The following is a 10,043-nucleotide window of genomic DNA, read 5'->3' as shown; positions in this document are numbered from 1 at the left end:
ATAGCTGCTAGAAAAAATCTGTGCGTCATGCTGAAGCGAAACAATTTTACTCTCCAAGAATTTATTCTTTGGGTTGCTTCGAGTTGGAATGGCCCTAGATATTCAAACATATATTCCTACTAATAATTATTTCTTTCCGGACGAAAACATCCCTTAAAATTATTATTACATAATGGACCAGGCTGCTACTAAAGTGGATATTAAAGCTTCCTTCTGAGATAGCAGGTGTTTACAAATTGACTTTGTTCGCCGTAGTATTGACATGAAATGACAAAATAAATAGTTTCAGCTTTGCGGGCTACGGGTCTTTTTTTGTTATTGCCGAAATAAATAAAAAGGATGCAGTGTGCATGCACATTTTTCATGCCTTCATGGTTGGAGACCATATATAAAGGATCATTCACGCCAGAAAATCTTGCACACAGATTGTTCTGAACACTGCAAATAGGTTGGTTCTTTATACGTGGAAAAATGTGTATACAAACTGTTTCAAAATTGTTATCGTGCGCATGTTATGATGCAATTTTCTTTTAAATTAGGAAGAAAAATCATTTTAAAGCTCGAAAACTTTTACTGTGCCCCACCGTGATCCCTCAAAAACTGAATAAACTCATTTTCAGTTTAAAGGAACCAAACGAATGAATACCCCTCTTTTGCCTAAACGAGAACTTCTATGTTGATGGAAGTACTTTCGTTTGTCGTATCGGTGGGCTCTTCTTCCATGTTAGTTACACATAAAGCTGCCATTTATCCCTCCCGTTTCCATTTATCATTTTTTGTGGCTTCAAGGAGTATGTCACAGCGCTTCCAGCCCGGTACTGAACACTGTTCCTGACATCCCTCAATCGACGCCATTATCCTAGGAACCTGTGATGAATATCTCATGTGCATTTCTAAAACAATGGAGACAAAAAAATAGCAGCATCTACCCTCCATGAATAATGGCGAGGGTGCCGAGCACGGGGACTCGAAATGACATCCAAGTTGCGCCCCGACCGTCATTCGATTTGTGCCGTGAGTTTCACCTTGATTAGTCTCTAATCAAAACAGCAACTCATAGCTCAAATCGAATTTCGGTTAATTTTCGCTTGATGGTGGTGTCGCACGGATGGACGTGGACGGACATTGAGAGGTCCTAAGGTACTCCGCACCGTTACAGGAGAGGGAGTAGGCCGTTTGACCCTCGGGTAGTTGCTCACGGTCGTAGCCCAATGGGTAAGACGACTGACACTAACTATGTCTGGTCTACTATACAGAGGCTCGAATCCTATCGCAGCCTGTGTGATTTTTTGCCATTGTAAACGCTATCCGCACGATCGCGAACGGACACTGTGCGGTCCTAAGGTACTTCGCACCTAATACAAGTAAAACGTTACACCAAAAGTCTAAAGAAAAACCAATGATACAAGTATAAAGAGTGATAACAAGCTCCAAGTGTCTACTAAACGTAGGGCAGAGGAAGAAAGAGGAAGAAGACACTTTTAGTACCCGGAAAGAGGAAGAAGACACTTTTGATCGCTTCATTAAAAATCCCAGTTTTTCCGGCGTTTACAATTGTCTTTCACTCTGGACTGCAGCCTGCCGGTTAGGGAGTAAAGGAAGCGTAGTCGATCGCCGCTGCAAAGCTCGTTTTTCAGCGTCAGGCTTGCTTTGGTGAAAGGGTGCGCTGACCTCCCCCATTCTTCTCCCCAAGCCGAGGAGGAGGCGCGCGCCCTACCTTTACGTTTGTGCTTGTTGTTAGCGCATGGAAAGCCTGCTGACACGCCGGTAAAATGGGCTGGCATGCGTTCCATCTTTAGCGTCACCAGTTTGGGGGAGACCTGTTGTGGTGGAAGGGGGGGGGGTAGTTCTGGATGCAATGTAGCCCCAAAATTGCCAGACAGCCAAAAGAAAATTTTCGACGCCAACTCAAACAAAAAGTAGCGCAAATTGGTGATTTGCAGCCGGAGCGGGTAACCTTGTTGTGTGGCCGACGCCGTTGCCTAGCGCGTCAGCTGAAAATGATGAAACAGCCACTTTCCTGCTCTTTCGCACTTACTAGCCTGTCCGCGTGCTGCAGCCTTACTACTGTGCGCTGTGCGGCGTTGCTTCGAAGAAATTATAAGCTGTACTCACTCAGAACTCTAGTAGTCCCTGGCTTGGTCCGCATGCGGGCAACCATGAGCGTGCGCCGCCAAACTATTTTAGGCAGTGCAGCCAAATGTCTGTGTTTCTTACGCGACAAGGCCAGACCAGGTGTCACTGGTTATATCGGGCTTCTCAAGATGGCGGTACTTGTCCGTGGCGGCACGCGATGAAGCGCAGTACATGACAACCGCAAGGGCTGCACGATGTCCTAAACAGTGACGCACAGAACGGTACGTAATACATCGATGCCAAATATTATTTTGTGCAGCACTTTATATATTCATATCGCCGGACGCGGATGACATCGTCGCGCGGCTATAGAAAGAGCGCTGTAAACGTCGGAGGGTACGTACGCATGCGACGGCAATTATGATGGACGGCCCTTAAGAAAATGCCATATATGGCCCATATGTAAGTTATATGTGGCCTTATATGGCTATACATGTGATCATATACGGCTATCACTTGCCATATCTTGCTTGCTATCACTTGCCATCACCATATACGGCGTGCTCAGCCCATATAAGGCGTCAAATATGGCCATATATGGCCCACGTGGAGCCTTATATGGGTCGTCAAACACATATATGGCTCCAATTGCAGCCGTATATGGCACAGCGAACCTATATATTGCGCGAAAAACAGCCGTATATGGCCCGGCCAATCCATATATGACGCCTTGTCCAGGCATATAAGGCGCTAGATTCTTTGTGATGTGGCCTGACCACCACCTATATGACACAATTAGATTTATGTGTTACACCAAATACAGCCAGATGAGCGATCAGTTACTGATAAATACAATTGATTCACGCAGTTTCATGGCAATATATATACAAATACTCTAAATATTTAAATAACAATCACAGGAATATGAATTCCCTTTTGATATAAATTCCCCGAAAACACTTTCTGTTGAATTGTCCAGTTAGGGTGCTGATAGTTTTTCTTACTACGCAGAGATCTTTCCTTAAGTACTTCAAAACTGTAATTAGTTCTAATGCAGATTCCTTATTTCTTTACTTGTCATATATAAATTAGCACAACAAACTGTTTTTAATCTTTCTTTTTCAGCACAGCATTTTCAAATCAGTGTAAGAAGTGTGTGGAAGGGGGTTGGGGTAGATAGTAAGTGGCTTTGAGGAAGGAAAGCAGGTTGGACCATCGGTTCGGATCCGCCACTGTACAATAGCACCTTCGATAAACCGCGCCGGTGCACATCGGTGCGCACGATGCGCCTTTTTTCCCTCGACAAACGTACCGCACCAGTGTGCACCATCTGTCCTCGATAAACTGGGGCGCACCGCCGCGGGGCAACTTTCAGTTGCCCGCCGCGCGCCGAGAGAGTCGATGGAACGCTGGGGTGAAATCATAGTGTAATTCCGAGATACATCGCGAAATGTGCGGGGTCAGTGGCTTCCTCCGCCGTCCGCTGTAGCGACGGCGCATTGACGAACTTGTGTCAAGGCGGATGAGTTGCTTGCGGATTTATCGGAATACAATGCGGCGGGCTCACAGTGGCGGCTAATACCGCCCAGCGATAGTAAATGAGGACGTGAGGATTCGAAGGAAGGCTGCATGCATGGCCAACCAGTTGGGGCTTTGAATTCGTTTCGTTCCATTGAATTACGCGTACACTTACTGAATAGTCTAGACCCTGAAGACCTACATGCTTTGCTGTAGCGGAGGGTCGAGCACAACAGGAACTCGTGTTGTGGCTCTCAGAACGACGAGAAACTTGTAGGCAGCTGTTTACTGGAAACGTCGGAAGTACGCTGTCCCGCATCAGTGACGGATATGGGTTTCTATACAAACAATCATTGCCTTGCAATAAATATGTCTTTGTAGTAGGGCTGTGTCATATCACGCTACTTTATTGCCAGTATGAAGGTACTGATGAATTGCTTTCATAGCTAACGAGATGGCGTTTGGGTAGAGCCACCCAGTGTGTCCTCCAATAACGCTTCGTGCCGGTGCGCACCGACGCGGGGCACTGTGCTTCACGGCAGTTTTGGGGGCAATCCCGGTGCATGTTTATCGAGGACGCTATACAGTGAAGTAACTCGATCGGTTAGCGATACAGCACGGCGCCGAAGCGACACCGGCTGCTGCCTACCCAATGTCACTGTCTCTACAGCCCGACGTCTGTGGTGGGGGATTCAAATAATTCAAACAGCCCTAGAGTGCATGACATCTTGAAAGATAATGAACACTTTTTCAGTAGTGATCTGCGCATAGGCGGGCTGCAGGTCCGTCTTTATTGGCAGGGGTCTCCCACAAAATAAACAAAGGGGCACCCCTCAGCATTCCGGTTGGGGAGCGGCTATACTGTCTAGCCTTGCAAGTTTTTTTTTTCTCTTTCGGCAGCTCGTGGTGGGCTCGTACGTGCACACAAAAAGGCTTTCTGAGGAAAGGGCAAAAGGCAAGGGGCCAAGGCGTTTGAGGCTGATCACGCTGCGAGCACATGGGTGCCGGTGAGGGAGTTACCAAAATGAAAAAAGTAAGAAAAAATGTACTCTTCGACCACTGCAGATTAGTCGTGGGAACTAGCGACTGCTACAGTGACATTCATATGAAAGGAATGGATGACGGGTGGGTGTGGCAGGGTCTGCAGGACCAGAATATTATGTGCACCAGTTCTCGAAAAGCCCAAATTTTTGGGGGGACGCTGCGGTACTGCGCAGTACTGCGCCGGTACTGCGAAAATACCCATTGGGCAGGGTACGGACAATTCTGCTCGCCAAATAGGCAATATGCGAAATTTCTCCGTGCTCTGGCAACACTGTGCGCTTTGACCATACCTCCATTTTAATGTGGGCGAGCGGTCGACGGAAACGCGTTCGCTATTACGGCCGTACAACTGGTTCAATCACTTCAGTTTGATTATATATTGTGATGGCGACAGCGAGACGTTTGATGTGGTGTGCACGAACCGTCTAGAAAACGTGCTGCTTATATTGGACGACACGGTAGCGCACCTAATCAAACAGGTGCTGTCGTCGTCCAAGCAGCCAACCAAGATTTATGCCTTCGCCGTGGAGGCGTGTACCCTGCTGTCTTCGGTTTTGACCAACGCCTGTGACACGATGTACGTAAGCGACGTATTGTTATGTAACCTTCTGAAAGCATGCAGGGCTTTTCCTTTTGAAGCAATACACAAATAGTGTCGCCGACGTCAACGTCGTGCGGGCGTTCTCAGCGACGTCGGTCATGTCAGTGCGTGTTTCTTTCACTACGCGCTCACGTGGTTAGAGAACTTGTCGTTCTGGTTTATGTTTGGCACGTTTATGTTTAGCACGTCCGATCAGCAGGCATAGTCTCGCAGGAACTTCGCAGTTGTTCGGGTGGTGCTATGTGCATGGCTCGAAGGATATCGCTCGTACTATGAAAATAGTTTGCGCAAACAAATTCCGCGTCGGCACGTATACATTACTGGTCTAATTTAATGTATTGGCTTCACGAGTGCGCATGCTGTTTTGTATAAAACATGACGTACGCTAGTGTGCTCACTAAACATTTTAACTAAAGCGATCTACAAGGATAACTAGAAAGAACAGAACTGATCAGATGGCTACCGCAAGTGCCACGTAAGTTAACAGTAGGACTTTTTATAAACCTGATTCATGCAGCGCATATTTGTTTAGAGATTTTTCAGCAGCATTGACATATGGTTTTCCTATCTTTTAACTCATCAATCAAAAGCAGTGTGTTTGATGTTACACTAGACGTTGTTTACATCGAAGCACTTCATGCACGTTTTGTAATATTGCACTGTAACGTGAGCTGCACAAGGGTTTTCTACGAATGACATATTCAGTATTTTGTGGAGAGTAGGTTTCATAACCTTGTTGCTTTGTATAAAGCTGTCGTGGCACTGTAGCTGCACCTTGTTTTATTCGTACTTGTGAAATGGAACATGGTAAAAAGATGAGAAACTTGACTGTGTGCAGCTTACAAAGTTTTTGTTTGTTGTTGTGGCTCTTACAGCCTTGGGATTGTTTATGCACGTGCCACGTGCTACCGAAGCCAGAAAAAGAGAGGCCGGCAGTTCAAAGTGAGCCTGGTTTTCAAGAACGACAGTGGAGCAGTGGCAGACTCTACATGTGAGTGCCCTGCTGGGGCTGCTGGTGCGTGCAACCCCATTCTTGCGGCTCTGCGGCGCTTTTTTCCGCTGAAGCAGAAGGGCTTCAAAGTGGCACCACCAGATCGTACATGTACCGAGTTGCCGCAGCAGTGGAGGCGACCCCGACGACAAGGCATAAGGCCCATGGCCGCGCAGAATGTGGACTGGAGCAGTTCGCGTGAGGGTGGCATGGTCATGCCAATGCAGATGTGACTTTTTGATGCCCGGGCTAAACAGAACCACCGCCGTGTACAACTTCAGCTGTTGCCAACGACCTTTGGCGGCCGCTAAACCAATTTATCGATGTCGCAGAAGCTTCTGCCACCAGTTCCTGGCTCGGACACACGGCCCAAACCGCAGCCCATCACGACCGAAGCCAGTCATAAAACGACAGGTCATTTACCTTTTTTTGTTTTTTTTACAGGAACATTATATTGGCATCAAAGTGTCAAGTAATCTTGTTCAACAATAGCACAAACAACAACATAAGGAGCAGCAACAACTTGACGCGATTCTTAGCCTGGGAGGGGACCTCCAGAGCCTTGGGACCTTGCTGCCGTTTTCCTTGCCGCCGGGCGGCCGTCAGTGGACACGAAGCTTGAGCCTGCGCCTGCTGGATCTCTACTGTCGTGCCAGCATGCAAAACTCCCTGAAGACTTCACTACGCGGATGTCACCCAGCATTTCACAAGGGGCAGCCACCGTGACACCAGACCATTGCATCTTTTGGAAACCAGTGGAAGGATACCTACAAGATATAAGCAAGCGAACGTTCAGTGCGACGTCATGAGCCAGGTTTGTTTTAGCTGTTTGGTTGTTCAGTTGAGTGTACTAACACAGGCACTATCACAAATTCATCTCACAAAGAATAGAGGTCGCCCTAATATGTGCATTGCAAGAATAATGAAGCACTAGGATACGGCTTATATTCCTTGGAGGTTCCAGTTCGCGTCTAATATGGAACTTGTAATGTAACCCCCCATTTTTTTCTGGGCCCACTTTCCTTTTCTAGAAGCCTTTCCTGTATATGGCCCTTTACAGCAAACCGTAAGAAGTATAAATCACTTGTGGGGACTCGGGGACATTTAAATCAGTTTATGCTTAATCTCCAGGTAGCTTCAAGGGTTTCCAGGAGCTGCGAGCATGAGGCAGCCAAAAAGCAGAGTCCCGTACAACCAAGTGCTGTCTGCCTCCACAGCTCTATGTTTGATAATGAAACCTGAAACATAAATACAGGTGAGGTGAGTTGCAACACAACAAAACAGCTGCAACAAAACTGAACAGAATAGACTTATATGCAGAGAGTTAATCCTGTCTCATGGTTAAATGGGACTGCCGAGCTCTCAACTCTGTCATGAGCAGGAGTTATGAATTTACATAATTTCCACTGGGCACTGCTACATCATGCAGACTGTCATCTAGTCAAGCCATGGCGATACTATATGGTGCCAGTTTTCCAAACCTCCAGCAGTGCATACTGCTATCTGGGTCTTCCCGATTTTATTTCATTGGTAAAGTAATGCAAAATCAGTGAGTGAGCAACGAATGGAAAAGTTGCGTCCGCGCACGTTGGGGGAAATGAAGTTAAGCGCCTGAGCAGACACTTTTCTGTTCGCGAGGGGTCATAGCCCTCCTCCTCCAAATGACCCAGTTTTATTGCTGCGCGGTGAGCGTGCCTCGATCTTTATTGCGTACAAACGCAGCTTGAACGACGACAAGCGGACGAGCAGCCTTTCTAGAAAGCGTGTACGGCATGTTACACGGAGTAGCGGAAGCTCTCAACGTCGCTGTGCGCAATCACCTTCAAAACTACCATGTCTACGTCGTCTACCTACATGGCGCAATTTCGTTACAAAATAGCCCTGTCCGAACTATTCAGTTTTATCACACTAGTTACCGCCACGGCAATGGCGGACTCTCCACTCTACTGCGGGGAATCACTGTCGTGGAGAGGCCCGATGTAGTGAAAACACGTAGCCGCAAAGCTGACAAACCTATAAAAACACAGCCTGTAGGCGTAACACAGAAAATGGTTATTCCCGCTTTCCTCTCGTGCGGCCCGTGCACCGCGGGGATTCATGCAACCCAGAATCCGCTCATAAAGCTTTTGCACGCTATACCATGTTTTCCGTTTAAATGATCGCTGCGAAAACGTGTTTCATGCCACACACCTTGCTCCCATCGTTGTCTGTGACTCCAAGCTGCTTGCACAGCGGTACACAGCAGTGTACAGGCATTTCGCCAGCAAAAAAATGTGACGGTGATAGTCGAACGGCTACGCTCACATGCGGGACGCCCGCGCGTAGTGGTGGCGTCGTCGCGTTACGCCAGCATCAAAATGGCGGATAGGGTACCTGCTGCATTCACTAGATGGCGCTGTCAATTTTGCATATTTAAGGTCCCTAAAATTACTAAGATAGCGCGGTAGCGCCAACTGCTCCCTCCTTCTACGCTGCCCTCCTCTTTTTTCTTTCCCCTCACCCGCGACGCCGCGGTCCCTTTAACTTCAATTTACTTTAACTCCGTGTCGGTGCTGCCATTTTTGTTGGCTGCTTTAGAACAGACGCCCTGGCAACGCTTCGGGCAGCTCGCTGAAGTTTTTTGTGCAGTTTGCTCTTGTCTTCGCGACGCAATCGCTATTTGGTAGCATTTATAAGATTTCTAGAGCCCCGTTTTGTTTTATATTTGATTGTTTTATATGTTTAGAGGGTGTTTTGTTATATATTTTTTGTCTACAAGGGGATATTTGCGGGGTGGATGCCGCTGGCGCGTACGCACAGCGCGGTTTTTGTTTATGTGTGTGGCATGCTGTAACATCTCAGGATAGCTGGTGAATGCGAAAGGATCGAGCGTGTACATTTCAAACTGCTCTGTTACGGTAGTTCGTTCTTGCATTCGCGTGACTGTGTTCGTGCAATCATTGCACAGAGGGCTTGCGCACGGTTCGTGGAAGTATACAGAGCGCTTCATTCGCAAATGCCGTCGTTCGAGCGCTGCGCTAGCGTCCTTGCATTCGCCTTTGTTGCGATGGTTGTGAATCATTAGCGGCGTTCACTCTGTGCCAGCTTTTTCTAACGACCTACATCCTACCTTAATTCCGCTCAGTTTAAAGTGCTTTGCCGTTTTTGTAGAAATGTTTCTTTTCCCATCATGTCATTATAGGCTTCTCTGAATAGCTTAAAAAATATACACATGCTGTTCCCTGCTTCCCTGGCTTCGCAGCCGGATACACTAAACTGCGCTTGCGGCGGCGACGTGAAAAGTCCATGCTTCCCCGACTTCGCAGCCAGATACACTAAACTGCACTTTCGGCCGTACGTTCATGTGCGAGCCGAGTGAAAAACGCAGGCCTGAAATTCTGGGAATAGGCGCAAGAGAAGGCTGCGATCAATCGATCGGGTAAACGGAAATTACAGATTTGTGGCCTCTTATTTTTCATGCGAACCAGAGATAGAGTCCCTCTAGCTACAAATTATGTAAGCAATTCCTTCAGTTGATGATGATGATTTTTTTGTTTTCTGACGCAAGGGAAACGAACGCCAAAGAGCGCAATCACAATGGTTTTTCTCGTTTCTGGTGTAGGTTAGGTAAAATAGTTAAAAATGTGATAGTTTACGGTGGGGTGTATAGAGCCCCTAAATTAAAATAAAAACTTTGGAGTGAGCCAAATGATCGTGAAGGTAATGTAAAGAATGAATGTTCAATCAAAGCTACCCTCACTGAGGGGCTTCGTTATTATGTGTGGTAGGAGATGCCTTTTAAAAATCCAATGTCTCCAAGGTAAGCAAAGAGAC

General features: G+C 47.1%; 1 pseudogene; it reads left to right on the top strand.

Annotated features, from left to right (window-relative positions):
• The first annotated feature begins 4,708 nt into the window (after window positions 1-4,708).
• Window positions 4,709-7,039, top strand: LOC144153287 (uncharacterized; annotated as a pseudogene).
• The last annotated feature ends 3,004 nt before the right edge of the window (window positions 7,040-10,043 follow it).

Source organism: Haemaphysalis longicornis, unplaced genomic scaffold (genome assembly GCF_048455015.1).
Source record: "Haemaphysalis longicornis isolate Haplotype H1 unplaced genomic scaffold, Haemaphysalis longicornis Haplotype H1 scaffold_9, whole genome shotgun sequence".
NCBI classification, from domain to species: Eukaryota; Metazoa; Arthropoda; class Arachnida; order Ixodida; family Ixodidae; genus Haemaphysalis; species Haemaphysalis longicornis.
Note: the sequence above shows the minus strand (reverse complement) of the source record. Positions and strands in the feature narration are given on the sequence as shown.